This window comes from Oreochromis aureus, linkage group 3 (genome assembly GCF_013358895.1).
Source record: "Oreochromis aureus strain Israel breed Guangdong linkage group 3, ZZ_aureus, whole genome shotgun sequence".
In the NCBI taxonomy this organism is placed as follows: domain Eukaryota; kingdom Metazoa; phylum Chordata; class Actinopteri; order Cichliformes; family Cichlidae; genus Oreochromis; species Oreochromis aureus.
The window spans coordinates 125162493-125184149 of record NC_052944.1 but is presented as its reverse complement, the minus strand read 5'-3'; the positions used below and the strand labels follow the sequence as shown (position 1 = coordinate 125184149).

Sequence of the window (21657 nt, the reverse complement as noted above, 5' to 3'; positions counted from 1 at the left end):
TCCTCCCTCTCTCCTGGTCCCTTTTGTAGCAGTTCTGGTTTCTGGGGTTCTCCTGGTTCTGGTTCTGGGTTTGGTTTTATTCCTCTGCTGGAAACTTAAAGGTATGAAAGTTCTCACTCACCCGATATGAACAGATGTAATCTGATTACTGTGCTGACCTTCTGACCCTACATAAATTAAATGGCTGGGTCACCTCCGTCCAGATCAGTAAGTTTTACTCGTCCAAACATGCAGTCATGGTGGGTTTGAATGTATAACTGAGTGATGCTGCTCAGTGATTCTTCAATTTCCTCTGTGACCTTTCAAAATAAAATGTGTATTTGGGTCACCTCTGACACATAAAGCTATATTATGCCACAGTTTGTTCTTTTAGTGTGGAAGATGTCACAATGTAGTATAAAAAGAATAAATTAGTGACATTACATTTCATCAGCTTTCAGTTCTTTAGGATTTATCATAGAGCAAGGCAGTCGTTCTCTTGCTGATCCAAGAATAAGTATATTATATAAAAAAATGTTTCTTCACAGAATCTATCATATCCAGCACAGAGTACTGTAGTCTGTAATAACATGTTAGTGTCAACAAGCTATATGACTGTCTTGGAAAAGCAAAATACTCTATGAAGCTAATCTTCTCAGTAAGTAACATAAATGCTTAATAATGCTGTAATGTAACAAGTTACTTTTGAACATAATGTCTCCCAACATTGGCTAACACAACAAGGATCCCAAAGACTAGCCCTAAACACAGATTTCACATATACTGAGGGTCACCGTATTGATGTTCATGTGTTTCCTTCTTCTCTTTTCAGGAAGTAAAAACCCATCTCCTCTTCCTGTGGATGTGACCTATGCTGATGTCACGATCAATCAGAGAGCCAATAGGAGTGGTAGGCTGTCTTTTCCAGCTACATACTTGCTGTAATCTCTAAATCTATGTTAAAAGGAGTGCTTGTACTGCTGAAGGCTGAAAACTACTACCTCTATGAATGTCTGTGAATCTGTGTGTTCTCCAGACAAACAGCCTGCTGATACACGAGCCGTCTACTCTGATGTTAGGACTCAAACTTCAGGTACAAATGAACAGAAAACAGGTGGTGATGATGATTATTTTCTCTTACATGTTTGTTCTATTATGAGTATTATTATCATCATTACGATTATACTATTCTGTTATTGTGAATCTTAGTTTCCCCGTAGCTGTGTCTATTTCCACAGTTAGTGTTGTGTAAACTTATAGTGCTGTTTTCCCATGTGTGCTTCCTATATGTTGTATTCTGATTTCCTATTTACTCGATGTTGTATTTTCAGCTAAAGGTGTGCCTAATGTTAAGTCCTGCCCACCTGTCAAGTCTACATTTGTTTTCACAACTTTTGCCTTATGACATCAGTATGTTCATAAGGGACATGTACATACAGTTGGAAAAACACAGGAACATGCAGGCTATCCAGTCTTTAAGTCTGACGTCATTAGTCGTGCCTGGATCCAAACTCCACTTCAGGTCCCTAAGTCATATGAACACTGCGGCATCACTGAGAGTTAAAAACTGTCTAAATTCTTTCATTTGTAATAAAATGATCAGCGTTGCTGCTTTAACAGGTGTAACAATTAAGTTTAAAATCCATGCATCCATGAAAACAGAATTTATTACATTTAATGGATTTAGAGGTTAGCGGGAAGTTAGCTTGCTAGTTTCCACTGAAACATGACACACCATGTTCTGAATGAGAGATTTATGAAAACATTAAAACATACAGCTCTGCTTTCACTTCCAACATAGATGAAGACTACGTGATTGCCAGCGACACACCTATGTTAGCCTAACATAAACACAGTGAAGCTGTAGGATGAACGCTAACTTTTTTCCAATTGATAAAAGTTAACGTGAGGGTTCCCAATGGTTAGGGACAAATGCAATCGCATGGCAGGATGCTGTAAACGGACCAAACTTCAGTCAGGAGAACAACTGAGATAATCCATCCACAATACGTGGTCATTAATATACTGCTGCATGGGCTGGGCTGTAGTTACAGCGTAAGGTTTTAAACACTGAGCTTGTCACGGCTGCTGAGGCAAGCCGTGGTGTGCTTGTGGAGTAAAGGACCCAAAATGCAGGCTAAGGCTGTGAAGCGAGCTATCGTGTATTTACAGAGTGGCATAAACAGAAAATGAGGAGCGAAAAGCTACCAAAACCTATACTGGGAAAAATAAGGACAAAACCTGAAAACATGACACACAGGCCGACACATGAGATGAGACGCAGAGAGAAGAGGAGACCACCAACTTAAGCTGAACAAACACTGTGATTTTTTTCAGTCACGTTATTCAGCTCCTGCTCAAACTGTACAATTGAATCGCAGGGGTTAGAAGTTTTTAGGTCACGATGCAGGGCCCGATGCTCTGATGCTACCTGAGTGCTCACGCTGTGCGTCCATAACATGAAGCTCATAACACAAAATCTATCCCTGTCTCTCCCTCTCTGAAGCGCATGTGTTAAAAAAAAAATCCACACACTGCTTCAGAAACACTGTGCCAAGGTTTCATTCATCTGAACAGAGTCATGTGACCAGTGATGTCCAAATCTTCAGTCAGCACGTCACTGCTTCAGTGCCTGATTAAGTCCAAGGAGCTTGGAAAGAAAAGCTTCTGAAATTTAAGTTTCTTGAAGGTGTTTCATCCAAGAAGCTTCATCCGTTCTGAGAGTAATTGGTAGAGAGTCCCAGATTTAACTCCCATAGGAGTGTTCCTAAGAGGGTCTTGGACCCCCTATTGACCCTCTACCTAATCATACCAGCCAAGACTGCAATCACTTGGATGAGTGAGAACCTTCGCAGACATACCTGATTCAGCGGTTTATAAGGGAATTAATCATTCTAAGGATTTGTGCTGTGTTTAGGTGATTTTGTGTGAGAGATGGTGACCAAGTGTCTTACATGATCAGACACATGGAGCCTAGAAGAGAGGACCCTCTGCCTGCTCCTATATAAAAACCAGCTCATCAGAAATTCTGCTCCCAGGTCTAAATGTACAATTTTATTTACATATCACCTTCAAGAAAAAAGATCACAAAGTGCTTCACACAAAAATCCAAAGGCATAAAACATAAACAGACAAAAGTTAACCAAATCCAATTCTAAAAATATGTTTTAGTTGTTTTTTTTAAAGACACTACTGAGTCCAAAGGTCTTAAGCTCAGTGGGAGATGGTTCCACACTCTGGAAGCCACAGTGGCAAAAGCTCTGTCTCCCTTCGTTCTTAGCCTTAAATACTGTAAAATAAGTGGGCCCAAATCACATGACCTCAGGGACCTGCTATGGACATAGGGCTGTAGAAGTTCAATGATGTAGGCAGGCAGGTTTCATGAAGAGCTCTAAAAGTCAGAACCAGAATCTTAAAATGGACTCTGAATTCAATGGGGTGCCAGTGCAGCTGTATTAGCAACAGTGTCACATGACATGTGAGTACTTCGAAGATTTGGTCAGGCCTGCTGCAGCGTTTTGAACAACCTGCAGAAGGTTTTAAGGAATATTAGGAATAAAAAAGGAAAGTTTGTGTTTGTGCCTGTGTGTGTGTGTGTGTGTGTGGTAGGGAAGCTACCTGGAAGATATAAACATGTTAAACACACATACAAGTGTGTGATACTCTAACCCTAAATACATTTACTCTGTGTGTGTGTGTGTGTGTGTGTGTGTGTGTGTGTTACAGAGCAGTCACCTGATCCATGTCCTGTGTACTCATCAGAGAGAGCAGGTAACATTTACACACAGGTGTATTTAAATAAAAGCCAGAGGTGAACAGCTGACATCAGTGATGTTTGTCTCTGAACAGGAAGCTGAGGACACACTCGGTCTGATGGACGACCTTCATCCTTCACTCTGCTCCTCTTTCAGTGCCTGCTGAGGCATCATCAGTTATTCCTGAAACTTCATTAGTCAGTGTTGATCATAGAGGGGAAGAGTTGTATTTTTAAAATTAGTTTTGCCGTTTTCATTCTTCTGCAAACATGTGAACGACTTTAAAGGCTCCACATACATGTAATAAAGAAGGGACCTGTGTTTAATAAAAGTTTGTTTAAAAGAATCCCAGATGTGTCTGTGTTTGTTAAATCTATCAGCCTGTATCAGTCAGTCCCTGTGAGGTGCTGATATCTGTCTGTTAAGGGATTTTTTAGGATTTTAGGATTTTTATTATGTTATGCTTAAAAGTACGTTTCATTATCTAAATGTGTTTGTTTAGATTCAGCTTCAGCTTAAACTCTGCAACTCTGCGCAGACTCCTAAATGGGGAAGTTACACAGGAAGCCTGCAGTTCTATTTTCTCTCTTCCTGTATGTGCTCTCTGAATAAAGACTCTTTCTTTTTATTGCACAGTGAGAGTCTCTCTGAGTCTCCCCATGTACACGTTAAACCTGTCTGAGCGTTTTATTCCGACCCGGGTTGCAATACAGGAAAACTCCTGACACTGTCTGAGACAAGCTGAGTCCTGTAGGTCTGGGTGATTTGATAATCGAGCTGCTGGTTGGTACTTTGCTGTCCCACTCACAATCATCAGCTGATGCTTTTACCAGTGTAAGTTTCATATGTTTAATGAAGCAATGCATGAATTTACATTGATACTGTGAATATTTTCAGACTCACAAGTCCACATCATGTCACAGTTTGGTGTCAGAGGGACTTGCTCTTGGATGAGTCCTCACTTTATAGTTAGATTTTTATTTTTAGCCCGGGCCCTACAGAAATATCAGACCATAGCTGCTTCTTGCTTCTGCCTCCCTGCCTCAGATCCTTTACTTCTGTGATGAAGCATATGTGTAAGTCAACAAGGAGATCTGTAATCACTGCTTGATTTTAAATGATTTTTTAAACCACTACCACTTTCTGACACTGCCAATTGATTGATTGATTGAAGCCTTTAATTGTCACTTGCAGTTGCCTGTAGCTCAATTGGACCTCTTCAGACCGTACATACAATACACAAACATGACAGTGGGGAAATAGGTCAGAACAGGTAGCATAAAGAAAACAATGAAATGTATAACACAGAAGGGCAGTCGAGGAGGAAAAAGAAATTCTGCTAATCCTGACCCCTAAAAGGGGAAAAAACACGTACATTTGGCACACATGTTTTAATGTTTTTTGTTATTAAACATTTGCACATAAATAAGTGACATAATATTCAGTACTTACTTTTAACAGTTTTCTCTTCGGCCGCCCCGCCTCAGCCGTCTGCCGTTTGTTTCGGCAAAATTATCCACATCCACCGCTGTGCTATGAATTCTGGGATATGTTGGGCCACGGAGGATACACCGACCCATCCTTCAAATTCGAGAAATAAAGGATGAATTTGAGGCTGCATTTGGCAGCCTTGGAATTGGGACAGCCTTTGTCGCGTGGCTGTGACGTAATTGGCCTTAAAATGCGGCCTTCAAGGCTGCAGACCCTGAATTGGGATACAGTTAATAGCTGTGTCCCAAAACGTCGGCTGCATCCTCCGGAGGCCGCATTTGAAGGCCGATTACGTCACAGCCAGGCGACGAAGGCTGTCCCAATTCGTCGTCTCCTTCAAATGCGCCCGACAAATGCGTCCCTCTGTTCGGTGGTGTCGAGCCAAACGGACTTTAACGTGTGTTTGAACGAGCTGACGGTTCACTCGTTAAGCTGAAAGAAAGATGCTTTAATCACAGGAGTCACACATGTGTCCACTGGACCATCTGGGAACTCTTCTTGTTTAGCACTCGTAATAACACAAACACTAAATCCTCCTTCTCTTGTGCTGTTTTGTAGCAGTGTGTACACCTGAGACTGTCACCTGTCTGTCTGTCCTGCACTCTCTCTCTGTTTCTTTCTCTCTGATTGTGGAATAAAAGTATGAACATGTATTTATAAGTTACACTTGTGTTTGAATCCTGCAGCTTATCACACATTTGATTTCCATGTGTGACAACTGCAAGTGTCCAGAGTGAGGACAGACTGAGGGACCCACTGCTGCACATCATCTGTGAGGCTTTGCACCCCTGATGATCCACCAGGACAAACTCAGCAGTGTGTGAGGAAGAGGAGGAGGAAGAGCCAGCAGCAGCTGACAGATGGAGAGAATAGACAGACTGTTCCCTGTTTGTGAAGGACTGCTAGGAAAGTTTAACATAACTAATTGTCTGTCCTGAATCAGTCTTATTAGGTAATGTTCAAATAATGTTATCATCCCAGTGTTTTCAGTGTGGGAGAAAGTACTCAGGGCCTTCAAGTTACACACTATGAAAGGCAGCAACAAGTTTAATGTTCAGAAACCTAAAGTATGTATCAGCAGCAGAATGGAGCTAAAAATAAATGTTTGTTTCAGTTCTATGAAGCTTTGAGTATTTTGGATTAGTAGCACTGCTGTGTTTGTTGCATCATATTGCTGTAATTGTTTATATGCTTTATATATTCTGAGGTCAGTTGTTCTATAGTGTTACATCATATTCTATAAGGATGTTATGTGTTTGTAGACTTTCTGCCCAGTTTGACCCATTTAGCAGAAGTCAGCCTGTTTAAGGCTCTGATATCTATTCTGTATGACTTAAAGCAGTTATGACATGGTCTGATTTTCTCACCCAATAAAGGAATATTTCATATATCAGTCTGATCTTCATTCTATCAGAAACAGTTATCACAGCTCGTACATTTTCTTTTTATACATATATGTAAGCATTGAGCCAAATTTAGTAATGACAACATACTGAAAGAACAATGTTTGTCTCTTATATATAATACATCTGTATATACACTGTCAGAGATACTTTGAGTGAAGATTTAAGGTGATAGGAAATATAAATAACTGCAACTTTAATCTGTACTGAAGCTCAGTATTTGACACAGAGTTCATGTTCACTGCTGAAATAACTAATAATAATTAATGTAATAACTATAATATTGGCCATATTATATTTACATTATCAAAGTGAGATGACTTTAGTCTCATAACCAAAATTAGCTAATTGTTCTTTACCAGCTAATCTTAAATGACTGTTCAGTACAGAAATGAAGCCCAACTATCATGTTTTACAGTCCTGTGGTCTCAGCCTCAGATACTTATCAAATCACACAAAGCTCTTGTAGAAACAAATGAACAAAATAGGTTCTCCTTCATTTCTGTCAAACAATGCTGGATGAAACTTTTCTAGCAGTTAGTATCATGGTTGCTAGGCAACATGAGCTGCGCGACGCAAGCTGGACTGTTCAATTTCACAAGCCTCTTCCGGCCTTCTCGGTTTTCAAGGACCTTTAAGGTTGCAGACCCTGAATTGAGAGCCATTGACTCAGATATGAGTTCATAACCTCACACTGATGTTTTCATGTTGGCTCCCTGATCCCACTCACAGACTGATCCCACTGTGGAAACAGGAAGTAGAAGAACCCCGAGAGCTGAAACCAAACAAAGCCACCTGTCCTCAGATCAGCAGCAAACCACAGAATAAGAAGGAGGAGGAGGAGTACAGATGCATAACAATACTGCAGGGGTGAGAGAGAGGAAGTTCTTAAAGAGGTTACACAGAGTAAAACATCAGTGGAAACATGACTGTGAGTGGACCACACCCTCCACCACAGACCTCCACACTACGTAGCAGAAGTGTGTCAGCCAGGTCAGTGTCCCCCCAGGAGCCCTGAGACACTGCAGAGTTACTTCCTCTATGTGATCAAACGTGAGACGGTACTTTTCAAAGATCAGGTTTGTTTATGACACACTGATCACACAGCTGTGACATGAACACACATCATCCTGACTCTGAGCTCCGTCTCAGCGACACACCTGCAGAGTGTTTGTGGGTCTGACTCACTGTGTGACCTCTGACCTCTCAGGCTGTTACTGAACCTTTCTGTCACAATCATTACCACTTAATGTGTGTGGGGTTGTCATAGCAACTCCCCTGTTACCAGGCACTATCAGCTAATGGAGAACCCTAAAAACTGGTCGTGTCCAAATTCATGGGCTGCATCCTCCTGAGGACTTGGCCTTCGAGGTCTACGTGGGCCGGGTCCTCAGACGGTCGGGTAGGCCGGAAGTAAATGGCTGTGGAATTGGACGGTCTAATAAACTCGGTTTAATAAACTCGGCCGTCTGCTCCTTGCTATCTAAAATATAACACTGGTGTAAATTCTCAACCATCTCACACTTCTGTTTAATCAGTTTCCTGTTTGACATTTATTCAGCTGTGTGAAAACCAAGGAGGAACCCACCCAGGGGATTAATAAAGTTTTATTTTATCTAATCTAATAACTTTAATCTCAGCCAAACTGATTTACTCACGAACAAATAAAACACCGAAACAAAGCCAAACAATAACATTTTTAGGTTGTCTAAGTGACTTATACAGGGAGTGCAGAATTATTAGGCAAATGAGTATTTTGTCCACATCATCCTCTTCATGCATGTTGTCTTACTCCAAGCTGTATAGGCTGGAAAGCCTACTACCAATTAAGCATATTAGGTGATGTGCATCTCTGTAATGAGAAGGGGTGTGGTCTAATGACATCAACACCCTATATCAGGTGTGCATAATTATTAGGCAACTTCCTTTCCTTTGGCAAAATGGGTCAAAAGAAGGACTTGACAGGCTCAGAAAAGTCAAAAATAGTGAGATATCTTGCAGAGGGATGCAGCAGTCTTAAAATTGCAAAGCTTCTGAAGCGTGATCATCGAACAATCAAGCGTTTCATTCAAAATAGTCAACAGGGTCGCAAGAAGCGTGTGGAAAACCAAGGCGCAAAATAACTGCCCATGAACTGAGAAAAGTCAAGCGTGCAGCTGCCAAGATGCCACTTGCCACCAGTTTGGCCATATTTCAGAGCTGCAACATCACTGGAGTGCCCAAAAGCACAAGGTGTGCAATACTCAGAGACATGGCCAAGGTAAGAAAGGCTGAAAAGCGACCACCACTGAACAAGACACACAAGCTGAAACGTCAAGACTGGGCCAAGAAATATCTCAAGACTGATTTTTCTAAGGTTTTATGGACTGATGAAATGAGAGTGAGTCTTGATGGGCCAGATGGATGGGCCCATGGCTGGATTGGTAAAGGGCAGAGAGCTCCAGTCCCACTCAGACGCCAGCAAGGTGGAGGTGGAGTACTGGTTTGGGCTGGTATCATCAAAGATGAGCTTGTGGGGCCTTTTCGGGTTGAGGATGGAGTCAAGCTCAACTCCCAGTCCTACTGCCAGTTTCTGGAAGACACCTTCTTCAAGCAGTGGTACAGGAAGAAGTCTGCATCCTTCAAGAAAAACATGATTTTCATGCAGGACAATGCTCCATCACACGCGTCCAAGTACTCCACAGCGTGGCTGGCAAGAAAGGGTATAAAGAAGAAAAACTAATGACATGGCCTCCTTGTTCACCTGATCTGAACCCCATTGAGAACCTGTGGTCCATCATCAAATGTGAGATTTACAAGGAGGAAAACAGTACACCTCTCTGAACAGTGTCTGGGAGGCTGTGGTTGCTGCTGCATGCAATGTTGATGGTGAACAGATCAAAACACTGACAGAATCCATGGATGGCAGGCTTTTGAGTGTCCTTGCAAAGAAAGGTGGCTATATTGGTCGCTGATTTGTTTTTGTTTTGTTTTTGAATGTCAGAAATGTATATTTGTGAATGTGGAGATGTTATATTGGTTTCACTGGTAAAAATAAATAATTGAAATGGGTATATATTTGTTTTTTGTTACGTTGCCTAATAATTATGCACAGTAATAGTCACCTGCACACACAGATATCCCCCCAAAAATAGCAAAAACAAAAAACAAACTACAAACTACTTCCAAAAACATTCAGCTTTGATATTAATGAGTTTTTTGGGTTCATTGAGAACATGGTTGTTGTTCAATAATAAAATTATTCCTCAAAAATACAACTTGCCTAATAATTCTGCACTCCCTCTATATCATGTTTAACCTGAGTAGCAAAAGTCGGCGGTGATCTGAAAATGATGTGCTGGGAGTTGTGCCGTTCTCGGCGGCTTCAGTGACCCTCGAGCTCCCAGCTAGCTATCGAGCTGGTGGGTAACAGACGTCTCCGAAAACGTCGAAGCACGTTTGCAAATATACGATATCTTGATAAACCGAGCGGATATTGGATGTTTACACAGCTACATTCTCGCCTGAAAATATGTTAAAAGTTTATTTTGTGACCCACAAAGATTAATAGCAGTAATTTAAAAACTTACTATCGGCTGCCATTGCCGGAAACTGGAGTTTGTCAGGTCCACGCTATGAATTCTGGGATATGGTGGGCTACGAAGGACACACCCGACCCATCCTTCAAATTCGGGGAAAAGGAGGACGCATTTGTCGGCTGCATTCGGAGGAGTCTACAAATTTGGACAGCCTTTGGCGCGTCGCTGTGACGTAATCAGTCTACAAATGCAGCCTTGTTACGCCCCTAGCCTAAGCGTGTAGAGATGCACATAAGGTTGGAGGAGAGAGAGACACGTACCCGCCCTGATTCCCAAGCCAAACATCCAAAACCAGTTGTGAGTAAAAAAAGTGATTTTATTGAAGGTAATGAAGCATAGCTCCAGGGTGAACCCAGGCCAAAATAATAAACAAAACCAACGAAGTCCCACCAGAGAAAACTAACTAAACCCTAGGAAAGAAACAAAACAAACAAAAGACAATACTAACCCTCGCTCCCTAAGCCGGAAAACAGGAGAAAACGGTTCCCAAAGAAAAAGGCAGCTCACCCCTTCCGCTTCAGTCTATGGGTGCCTAAGCACTAAGTTAACACACGGAGAGCGGCTCTCACAGAGCACGCTCACACAAACACACAGCAAAAGTATAGGCTGGAAACCAGGGCCAGGACCGCGTCGGCTGTCAAACTGCTTGCTCGCTCGCTTCTCTCTCTCTCTCTCTTCCCGGCGGAAGCTGTCAGAACGGCGGTCACGTGTTCCACAGTCCAATCAGCTGCTCACTACTCTTCATTAGGGGAGGGACCTGCAAAGAGTCTTAAGCACAGTAAAGAGACAGAACAAAACAGCCCACACAGAGATCTTATGGCCACAGCCGTAACAAACCTCAGGAGGATGCAGCCCATGAATTTGGACACGACCACTGAGTAAGTCACGGTTAATCACATGGTGTGCACTCTGCTCTGTGATTGGCTCAGGCCTGCTGATAACACACTCACACACTTCCTGTGTACAGCGTTGCTGTTGTCAGCACTGATGTCAGTCCCTGCTCCTCTCACACTGTAACTACAGACGGTCAGTGTCTCAGTGTCAGTTATTATTGCTGTTGTTAAGGCTCTCAGGTGTGTCCTAATCACTGCTGGATCATCAGGTTTGAATGTCTTACAGATGTTTATCACACATGTTTGTGACCTCACAATCACAGAGCGATGCTGCAGCGCCCCCTGCTGACACAGACTCCTCCCTCGCTGTCTCAGAGGTCAAAGGTCAGCCTGCTACTGAGTGTCTGCATGTTTATGGACTTTCTGTCACAAGCCCGGGTCTCAGGGTGGATACTGGTTTCTGACTGGACGATGTTGAAACCAGCTTCCTCCAGCCGAGATACAAAAATCAATATTCTAACAATCGTTTTAAAGCAGTGACGTGTGGGTTCATCCCTCTGTGGTCTTCAGCTGCAGGACTCTGACCCTGGAAGACAGAGCTGGTTACTCCTTTTTCACTCACTCAGAGGGGGCGGTGCTTTTCCCCTGGCGGTAACAAAACTGTGGAATTTGTCAGTGTTTACATTAGATCGCTGCACTGCCAGTGTTTAACCAGACCTCTTCTGACTGACCTTTGACCTCTGACATGTTGATTTGAGCCTTATTAAATGATGTCTTTTATTTAGTGTTTCCATTCTACAGGGTGGTCCATTTATATGGATACACCGTAATAACATGGGAATGGTTGGTGATATCAAAGTCCTGTTTGTGGCACATTAGTATATGTGAGGGGGCAAACTCCTCAAGATGGGTGGTGACCATGGTGGCCATTTACAAGTCGGCCATCTTGGATACAACTTTTGTTTTTTCAATAGGAAGAGGGTCATGTGACACATCAAACTTATTGGTAATGTCACAAGAAAAACAATGGTGTGCTTGGTTTCAACAATATCTCTGATCACAGATGGATCACAGTCTTACTGATGATCTCTGACAGCACCACCCATTACTCTGTGACCTCACAGCTTCCTGGTTCTGACCGATGTGACTGAGCAGACCAATCAGAGGCCGTCAGCGCATGAACCCTGAGAGGACTTGTTAAAGCTCAAACATTCACTCGTATATGAGTTCATAACCTCACACTGATGTTTTCATGTTGACTACTTGATCCCACTCACAGTCTGCTCCCACTGTGGAAACAGGAAGTAGAAGAACTCCCAGAGCTGTCCTCTGATCAGCAGGAAACCGCAGGAGAACAAGAAAGAGGAGTGCAGATGCATAAAATACTGCAGGGGTGAGAAAGAGGAATTTCTTAAAGATGTTACACGGAGTCAAAATCAGCTCTGTGAGCAGAGATCAGCTGCATGGGTGGAGACACTCTGAGGTCTCTGAGCGTGCTCATGGGTGGAGGTCACACCTCTGCTTCCTGATGCTTTGACCTTGTTATAGGAGGACTGGTGTGTGTGTGTGTGTGTGTGTGTGTGTGTGTGTGTATATATATGTGTGTGTGTGTGTGTGCGTGCGTGTGTGTGTGTGGAAGGGTATTAACAACTTCGTAGGTACCAAAAATTGGTAGTTTACTATACTTGTGGGGACAGACAGCCCTCATGGGGACAAAATCCCGGTCCCCATGAGTTTGGAGGCATTTTTGAGGCTCAAAATATGGTTTTAGTGTCAGGGTCACAATTAGGCAATGGTTAGGTTTAGGCATTCATTTATGATTTAAGAAAATAAGAACAACCCCAGGTTTCTCTTCAGCACTGTAGCCAGGCTGACAAACAGTCAGAGCTCTACTGAGCCAACAATCCCTTTAACGTTAACTAGTAATGACTTCATGAACTTCTTCACAAATAACATTTTAATCATTAGAGAAAAAAATTATCAATAATCATCCCACAGATGTAATATTATCTACTGCTACTGACGTCCTAGGTGAGACGAGCAGTTCAAGGACTCCAGATGTTCACCACTGGAAACTCCAGCAGAGGCAGTGAGGAAGCTGAGGCCTCCTGTGGACTCACTCAGCTCCATGTGTGTCTGTTTGTGTTATTTTCCTGTCAGGAGTGCTTATAAATAAAGTTATTTTTACATGTGTGAGGAGAATATTACTGGCACCTTAGTGGGAGGGGGTATGTCTAAAATATTAGAATATGTCTAAAAAGCATTAAATAAATTTGATTGTGCATCTATAAAAGTAATTCCTGTTTGTATAAATTCACACTGAAAACCAAACTGCACACCACGGTTGATAAACGGGATTAACACGATGTCTGAAGGTTCTCAGTTGTCCAGGTCATCGTAGTCTAAGGAGCTTGGAAAGGAAAGGCATCTTTAAGTTGCTGACCCCGTAAGCACTTTGCAGCTGAGTTGAGGGCTCGTGGACATAAGGTCAGGAGGTGTCCAGTGTGAGTACATGACATTCCACTTGGGACATCTGACGGACACATTAGTGCAACTCAGAGTGCAACTCCTGTATACTAAACATAAGAAAAGTAATGTGTAGTGCTTCTTCTTTTCTTTTTTTAAAATGAGAATCCAGGGCTCATATTCCTCATGCTTATATGGTTTTCTTTTATTCAAAAACAGGTTAGTTTAGCGAACGTGTTCCTGTGTCCTTGACCTTTTTAAGGGTTTGAGGAGTTGGTTCCCTGGTCCAGATATTTGGGATGGTTCAAATGCCGAGTCTCTATATGGAAACAACAGGATATTCTCCACCTTATTTCTTAAATGTGTATAAATGGGATCGAATGATGTCCGATAAAAGTAATAAACATGAATGTAAATCAGTTTTTTTTGTTTTTGTTTTTTTAACTTTGCAGACTCATTTACCCACTCCAGTGAAAGTGATGAAAAAAATTCATGTCTTTAATGAGATTTTGAACAAAATGCATTACATTTTGTTTTTTGCTACATTAGCAACTTTTCCAACTCTGATTCTCTGCAGGACCCACGCGGACATCAGTTCAGACGGCACACGCAACGTCCCACAGTTCTGGTGGCCTTTCAGTAAATATAAGAAGATGGTTAAGGCGAGAGATTACTATTCTGTCATTTACATCGGTACAAAGGGAGGACTAAATGCCAAAAAAGAGAGAAGTCTTTTTTAAAAAATGACGCTTTAAAACAGTTCGAGTATCTTTGTGTTTACGGGGAGAAGGGAATAACTGCGGCCGAGGCTCTGAAAAGAGACGGTCGCTTCACCGATGACCTGGGCGACTTTGAGGTGGTTAACATCAACGACGAATGTAAGACCAAGTGCACAGACATAATTGATCATCTGGACAATAAGAAATTCCAGATATGTTTTCCACAGGGAGCAGATACGGAAATAAAAGATTAGTGATGGGATTTCCGGCTCTTTTTAGAGAACCGGCTCTTTCGGCTTGGATCACTAAAAAGAGACTTGTCTTTCGGCTCCAAACCGGCTCTTCAGGTTGTTTTGTTGCTTTAATTAATGTAATATTAACAACAATATAAAATTATGCACAAAAGGAATTACTAATGTAAAAAAACAAGTGGTTTTATTTATATATGTTTATATATAAATATATACAGTGGCCCCTAGAGACATGTACAAACTCTAAAACACATTTCTAGCGTTAACCGAACTTCCTAAACAGAGCTACCTAGATCGCTTAAATTACACAATTGAAAGCATATGTGTATTGTTTGTGTATTTATACACAAGCTCTCATATATATTCAAATAATTAAACAAAAATGTTCATTTACCTGTTATTACCACACACCAAATCCAGTCGTTGGTATTTGCTGGCTTGTGTAGCCACTAGGTAACAAAAGCTCAACACTGCGCCGAGCATCCTGGAGCACTTCTATGTTTTGGAGTTTTTACATGTTTTGAAGTTTGTACGTGCTTTGTCTCTAGGGGCCACCGTAAATATACTTTTATTTATTCACTCCACATAAAATGTAATAAATAAATCATACCAACTATTCACAGTTCAACTTTTAAATATTTAAATTTTCAACAAACAACACAAAACACTGCAAACCACAACACAATTAAATATAAATTAAAAAATTAAAAATGAAAAAAGAAGATGCATATTCTCTGTCATATGGGCCTGCATGAAGAAACTTTCTGAATCCTTTATCATCTGCAACTGAAAATCATTGTGGATGATTACTATACCTTTCTAATGTGACGTTGTTGTCCCCAGGTCTCTTTCTGTCTCTCTCCCTCCCGCTCTGTTCCGGTGCTACTGCAAGTGTAACTACCGCCCCTCCCCCCTTTTCCCAGCGCAAAGCATAAGGCTCGTGTGCGGAGTGACACGGAAATAAAGTGCGAGAGAGGGTGAGAGAAAGAGGGAACAAAAACCCACGGCTGACAATAAGGAGCCGTTCACGTCAAATATCCGGCTCTAAGAGCCATTTCGTTCGCGACCGACACATCACTATAAAAGTTGCAGCCATCCCAGGGCAGCAAAAACCTCCACAGTGCAGCGGTGGAATGACATCAGTCTTAAAAATGGCAATCAAAGAAACGGGCGGCAGCATTGATCGTAAGGAGGTTTACAATCTACTTTGTCAGCAGTATCCGTGTCTGAAACGATGGATGGAGAGTAGATTCCCTTAACATTCTGTTCAGGAAGCACTGAAATACAGGAAGGAGAACTTTGGAAAGAGCCGACAGCCTTTTACTAAAATTCGCAGTGTTATGTTGCTGCTCGAACTGAGCGAGTCACTTTGTCTCATAACTGGATTCTTCATAAAGCATGAAGGCACAGGCTTTGTGCTATTTGACAACTTTGTCTTGACCAACGCCCGCTCATTCGACTACTGGGTTAAATCAAACTCACCTAACTGGCGTGAATTTGTAAATGTTAACGTGGTCATCGGACACTTAGGAGGAGGAGTGGAAAAAAATGAGTCCTACATGCATCATCGAGAAAGAGAGACGAGAGCATCCTGAGAATAATGAAAATTTAGAAGAGTGTGAGGAATTTTGAAGTCTTTGTGAAATTAATCAGCAATTTTCAGCAGGAGGAGTGAAAAAAAAAGTCCGCATCCCTTTGAAAATAGAGACGTCACATGCTGAGAATCATGAAAATTTAGCTCTTCCAGCTCCTTGCAGTTTTCGATGCTGACATCAATCGCAGTTTTTGGTCTGCACAGTATGGGTTTTTCTGCGGTTACAACAGTCTTAGCGAGAATGTGATTGAGTACGCCTTTCCTCTGCTCACTATATTTGAAAACTTTGTGGATAATCTGAAGAAAGATGTTGGAAAGAGTTGAGGAGGAGGCAAAGGGAAATCCTCACCTAGAAAACATTATAGCCTCTGTTGTGGGGTCAAAGCAAAGCGAACCTGACGCGTTGTTGCAGGAAGTTGAGACTAAAACAGATTCTGAGGAGATCGGTGATGCGCGAGAATCTCTGGTCAAAGCACACACTGCTGTGTAGAGACAGAATGATTGCAGTAGTTTGTTTGCCTGCCTTCTGTTTTGTACAGACAAGTGTTGAACTCTTATTTTGTAAACTCTTAGTTTTCACTCGTTATCATTATTATTAAGACAAAGGCGGTGAGTATGGGGCTCTTGACAACCATTTTCACTGTTGGTCGATAAATGTAACCATTTTTGGAAAAAGCAAGGATAATTTGTGTTTCCTTGTTTTTTTATTTTATCGTAGTTTTGTTTTTAATTTGACAGAATCAATACATTTAACTTTATCGAAAATTTTTTCTTTTATGAGCCTTTAAGATTAGTTGAGTGGCCACATGATTTTTTTTATTGCTCAACTAGTGCAATGAAATCAGTTTTTTTTACTTTTTTTTGTGTGCGGCCTCACTGTAGATGCTTAAGACGCTGTAATTCTTAACGCTTGTTGTATGTATTCAAGTGAGGCTTGGGATTTATTAAAGGCTGTTTGGATACAGCTTCTGTTTTGAGGCTGGAGAATATGCGAGTTTTTTATTTATTTCACTGTGTCATCCCCAAAACACATTTTTTAAAGATATGTTCTTGTGTTGTATTTTTATTTTCTGAAGTAATATACCCAGCCTTACTTCTTCAAGCCTCGCCCTCTAATACGCCTGCTGTCTCTGCGTATCTACCTCTTCACTGAGATCACAACCTTGGCCCCCCTGTCAGTTTTGGCCGGCGGTCATAGGTTCCTTCCAATAATATGAAGCGAGACTGGCATAAAATAAATCCATGGACTGGCACTTTATTAAAGAAGGCACATATTAACAGCACAAATACCAACCCACTAAAAACAAAATGGCTTCCTTTTATACTCTACCTATTCAGGTGAGCATCCGGACTAGCCCGAGTATGGGGGTTAACTAATCAAAATGAAAACACAACCCAACAAACATACAAGAACATTAGAGCACATAACAAACATATATATATTTCCAAAACGTACTACAAACAAATCAATAACATATGCTTCAACCATTACTATCTAACCCTTCATACTCCCTAACCCAGAACACTGGTCTGCTCTAGGAGCTCTTAAGCAGATGATTGCTTCCACTCTTTTGTTCCACATCCTGCAGGAAGCAACCAGGACAGGTGAGTGCTTTTACAAATTCTCTTTTCACATATGTTTAGGTTATTGACAAATGATTAAATGTAAGCAGCTCTAACTTTGGCTCTTTTCTGTCACAGGTAGGATGGTCAGTCCCCTTGTCGCTTCACCTTTACAAGCTCTAAATGTAATCCTACAGCAAAAAAACCTCATAAAGAATTCATAAAAACTAGTGTGTTGTCTTTATTATATTATTTTTAATCCCCAATCAATCAATTAATTAATAAAAATGCAAACAAGGAAATGGAACCCCTGGTCTCCATTGCAGCCCCTAAAATTCCAAATACGTGAGTTTAATTATGAGGTGCTGTTAGAACATGGAATCCAAGCTCTCTTAAAAATGGTGCTGTTCTGCATCCAAGTACCAAACTCAAATCTGATATATTGCAGAGTTTGGTATCAGAAATGGTCGTATACAAAATGTGTCCTTCTTTTGGCAATTATTTTTATCATACATCCTGTCAGTAAATGATTGATTATTCTACTTCCTGTTGACTAGTTTTATTAAAATTAAACATTAAAGCGGATGGTGTGACTGGATGTAAACTGGTGCTGGAGTTCACCTGCATGTAACAGGTTCACTGTTACATGCAGGTTTGGGGTGGCTGTAGCTCAGGTGGCAGAGCAAGTCAGCCACAACCAGAAGGTCGGTGGTTTGATCCCAGACTGCTCCAGTCCACATGCCAAATATCCTTGGGCAAGATACTAACCCCATGTTAGCTCACAGCATGACTGCTCACTTCATGCACTTCTGTCTTTGTGACAGTCCAATGACATCACAGCTGTTTCCACCCCCAGTGTCTCAGGACTGGACACCTTTAAACAAGTAGAGGATCAAACAGCCGTCCAGCTAAACATACATGAAACTATCAAAGCTGACAATCATTCCAATAACATCTAATGGTACATATATATAGACACAGGACTACAAGGAAATGGCTCTCAGCATCTGGCTGTGGGAACAAATGAGTCCCTGTTTGTCTTCAAATTGTGTGCATGTTTTAGACGTGTGTCACATGTAGAAACACAAAAATCCCACAATGACACAAAGATGTGTTTGACACAACTGTGCAGCTGTAAGTTGTTTCTAATGATTCATTGAAGCTCTTCTAACATTCTGGAGACAATCAGTCCATGAATCTGTTCAACACCACAACAATTTGACTTCAATGTGAACGTTTGCCATTAAATAATATGAGAGTATTCTGTTATCATATGTTACCTTATATCTGTAATCAAAGTAGTTGAATTATGATACTGCTGTAGATCATATTATACCCCTTAATATAGAGTGTGTGATCAGTATGTAGTTTTAGTTTGCATTATACTTCTGTGTTATGCCTTTTGGTCAAAAGTCAGTAGTTAGTGCATAATCTGATTAAGTTACGTAACTAAGGTGATAAATAAGTTCAAAGTTAAGAAATAATATAAGTAATTCATGCTAAAAACAGTTAAGATGTGTGTGTTTGAAATTTGCTCAGAGTGAGACATCGTTATCACAAGCGATCTTTGTATTGTATGTGCGGAAATGGGAGCGAGGGAGCGCTCTGATCATTCATCTATCTTTGACGTATTTTCTCCGTTAATGTTGTGAAAAGTGCTTCGGCAGTATTAAAACTGTGAATAAGCTCATGTACACGCTAAAAGTGCTCTACACGCTTGTACCTTGGGAAACATTCGTCTTTGTGAGTATTAATGTGTTCAGAAATAACTTTTATATGTGTTTACCTGGAGTTAACTGTGATGCTAATGTAACGCACGTGTTAAGCTAGGCTAATCATTAAGTTTGTCATTAAGATGTGTATTAGCTAGCAATTTATTTTCATATTCTGTATGTTTCAGTTACAAATAAGAAATAGCAAGGAGAAGCCTTGAGAGACGAAAGGCTTTAAAAGATCTTCATTAAAAGCAAGAAAAGCAAGCCTTGTGTGGAAGATCTCGTCTATTTTGTTTGCTGGCTGTCTAGCTTCACATGGTCACGTGTCGTGAGGGCAGCACAGTAAAAAGACGCCTACTCAGCGGGTTCAAGCATACAGAGCTACTTTAAGCAACATGAGTCTACGCTCAGGAAGAAATTATCTAAAAGACTACGCTGCTGAAGAGTTAGACGAAGCAGCCGGTGGTGAACAGCAACCAGACATCGCCACTCAATCAGCTACAATGCAGCAACAGTCTCAGCCATTCGACACCAAGTCGCAGAAATCCAGAACATCGACAAGGCGGTCTCAACGGACATCCTCATCAACAGCTTCTGCAGCTGCAAGGGCCTACGCCAAAGCTCAAGCAGCACGAGCTCAACTGGCCTTCGCTGAAAAGGAAGCCAATGCAATGAAACAGAGAGCTGAACTGGATGCTCATCTACATGTCCTCCAGTGCCAAAAAGCAATAGCCGCAGCTGAAGCAGAGGCCTCAGCCTATGAAGAAGCAGAGATTCAGAGCGGGGAGCTCTACGGAGAACTCTGTGAGGAAGTTGAGCCCATCAGTACAGTGCACCGCACTAACGAATATGTTCAACAACAATGTGAGTTACTCTACCCAGACACTCAGCACGACCCAGCACAGCCTCCTAAAGGGAATGACAATGTAGTAGATGTACAAGACAGTACACAAATAACTAATCCGTTTATAACCAACTCTCAAACAAAACCACCACCTGTAAACAGAGAAAGAAAACAGGAGCAAACAGTGAACACATGTGTAGTCGACACGTACTGGTCCAACTCCACAAAGCACACCCCCAACCTTAACAACTGCTTACCTGAAGCAAGTGAAACGCAACAGTTTGCAAAATACCTAATTCGCAAAGAACTAGTCAGCACAGGTCTTTTGCAATTTGATGACAAACCTGAAAACTATTGGGCATGGAAAACCTCATTCATCAGCGCAACCAAAGACTTAAATTTGTCTCCAAGAGAGGAATTAGACTTGCTAACAAAATGGTTGGGTCCAACATCATCCGAACAGGCTAAGCGGATTCGTGCTGTACACATCCTCAATCCTGCTGCAGGTGCGAAGATGGTCTGGCAACGCCTTGAAGAGTGCTACGGCTCACCTGAGGCTATTGAGGATGCACTCTTAAAAAAGGTAGAGGACTTTCCTAAACTCACAAATAAAGACAATGTTAAGCTGCAAGAACTTAGTGACATCTTATTGGAGCTACAGTGTGCTAAACAAGATGGCGCACTCCCAGGACTTGCTTACCTCGACACAGCCAGAGGAGTCAGGCAAATAGTGGATAAACTTCCCTTCAACCTACAGGAAAGGTGGACAACCGTAGGAACAGAGTACAAGGAGACTCATAGTGTGTCATTTCCTCCTTTCTCAGTTTTCACACAATTTGTCCAACGGCAAGCGAAAATGAGGAATGACCCAAGCTTTGCTATGTCCAAGGCCAACACCCATGTCCCTTCTCTCACAGAAAAACTGAGGTCATATAGTCGCAAACCTACTGTGTCAGCACACAAAATGGACATTATGGCAGAGCCCGACCAGAATAATCTCAGTCCAAAGAACATGGAGGAACCAGATCGCCAGTGCCCGATCCACAAAAAACCACATCCACTCAAAAAGTGTAAACTTTTTAGAGACAAACCCATTGAAGAAAGACAAGCCTATCTGAAAGAGCATCACATCTGCTACAGATGCTGTGGGTCTGTCCAACACATTGCAAAAAACTGTAAAGCAGTGGTTAAGTGTATCGAGTGTGACAGCCTTAAACACTTATCTGCAATGCATCCTGGTCCTACTCCTGCCCCTAAGAGTACTACACCAGGAAACAACGACAATGAAGAGCAAACTGAGAGCTCACCTTCAGTCGAGTCGAAGTGCACAGAGGTATGTGGCCAAAGTGATAGCCCACGTTCATGTTCTAAGATCAGTTTAGTCAAAGTGTATCCCGCAGGCCAAAAAGAGAGAGCTATAAAAATGTATGCAGTAATAGATGATCAGTCCAACAGGTCACTGGCTA

General features: G+C 41.7%; 1 protein-coding gene and 2 long non-coding RNA genes across 3 annotated transcripts in view; 2 read left to right on the top strand and 1 right to left on the bottom strand.

Annotated features, from left to right (window-relative positions):
- Positions 1-21657, bottom strand: part of LOC120438040 (ribonuclease inhibitor-like) — a 265601-nt gene that overhangs the window by 78349 nt on the left and 165595 nt on the right. The window lies entirely within an intron of this gene.
- On the top strand, positions 576-4042 carry LOC116311584. The gene is made up of 4 exons (XR_004198813.2): positions 576-889; positions 1016-1072; positions 3706-3750; positions 3829-4042. It is a non-coding gene; the product is annotated as an uncharacterized LOC116311584 (long non-coding RNA).
- On the top strand, positions 10444-13510 carry LOC120438044. Its single transcript, XR_005611618.1, has 3 exons — positions 10444-11084; positions 12319-12432; positions 13071-13510. It is a non-coding gene; the product is annotated as an uncharacterized LOC120438044 (long non-coding RNA).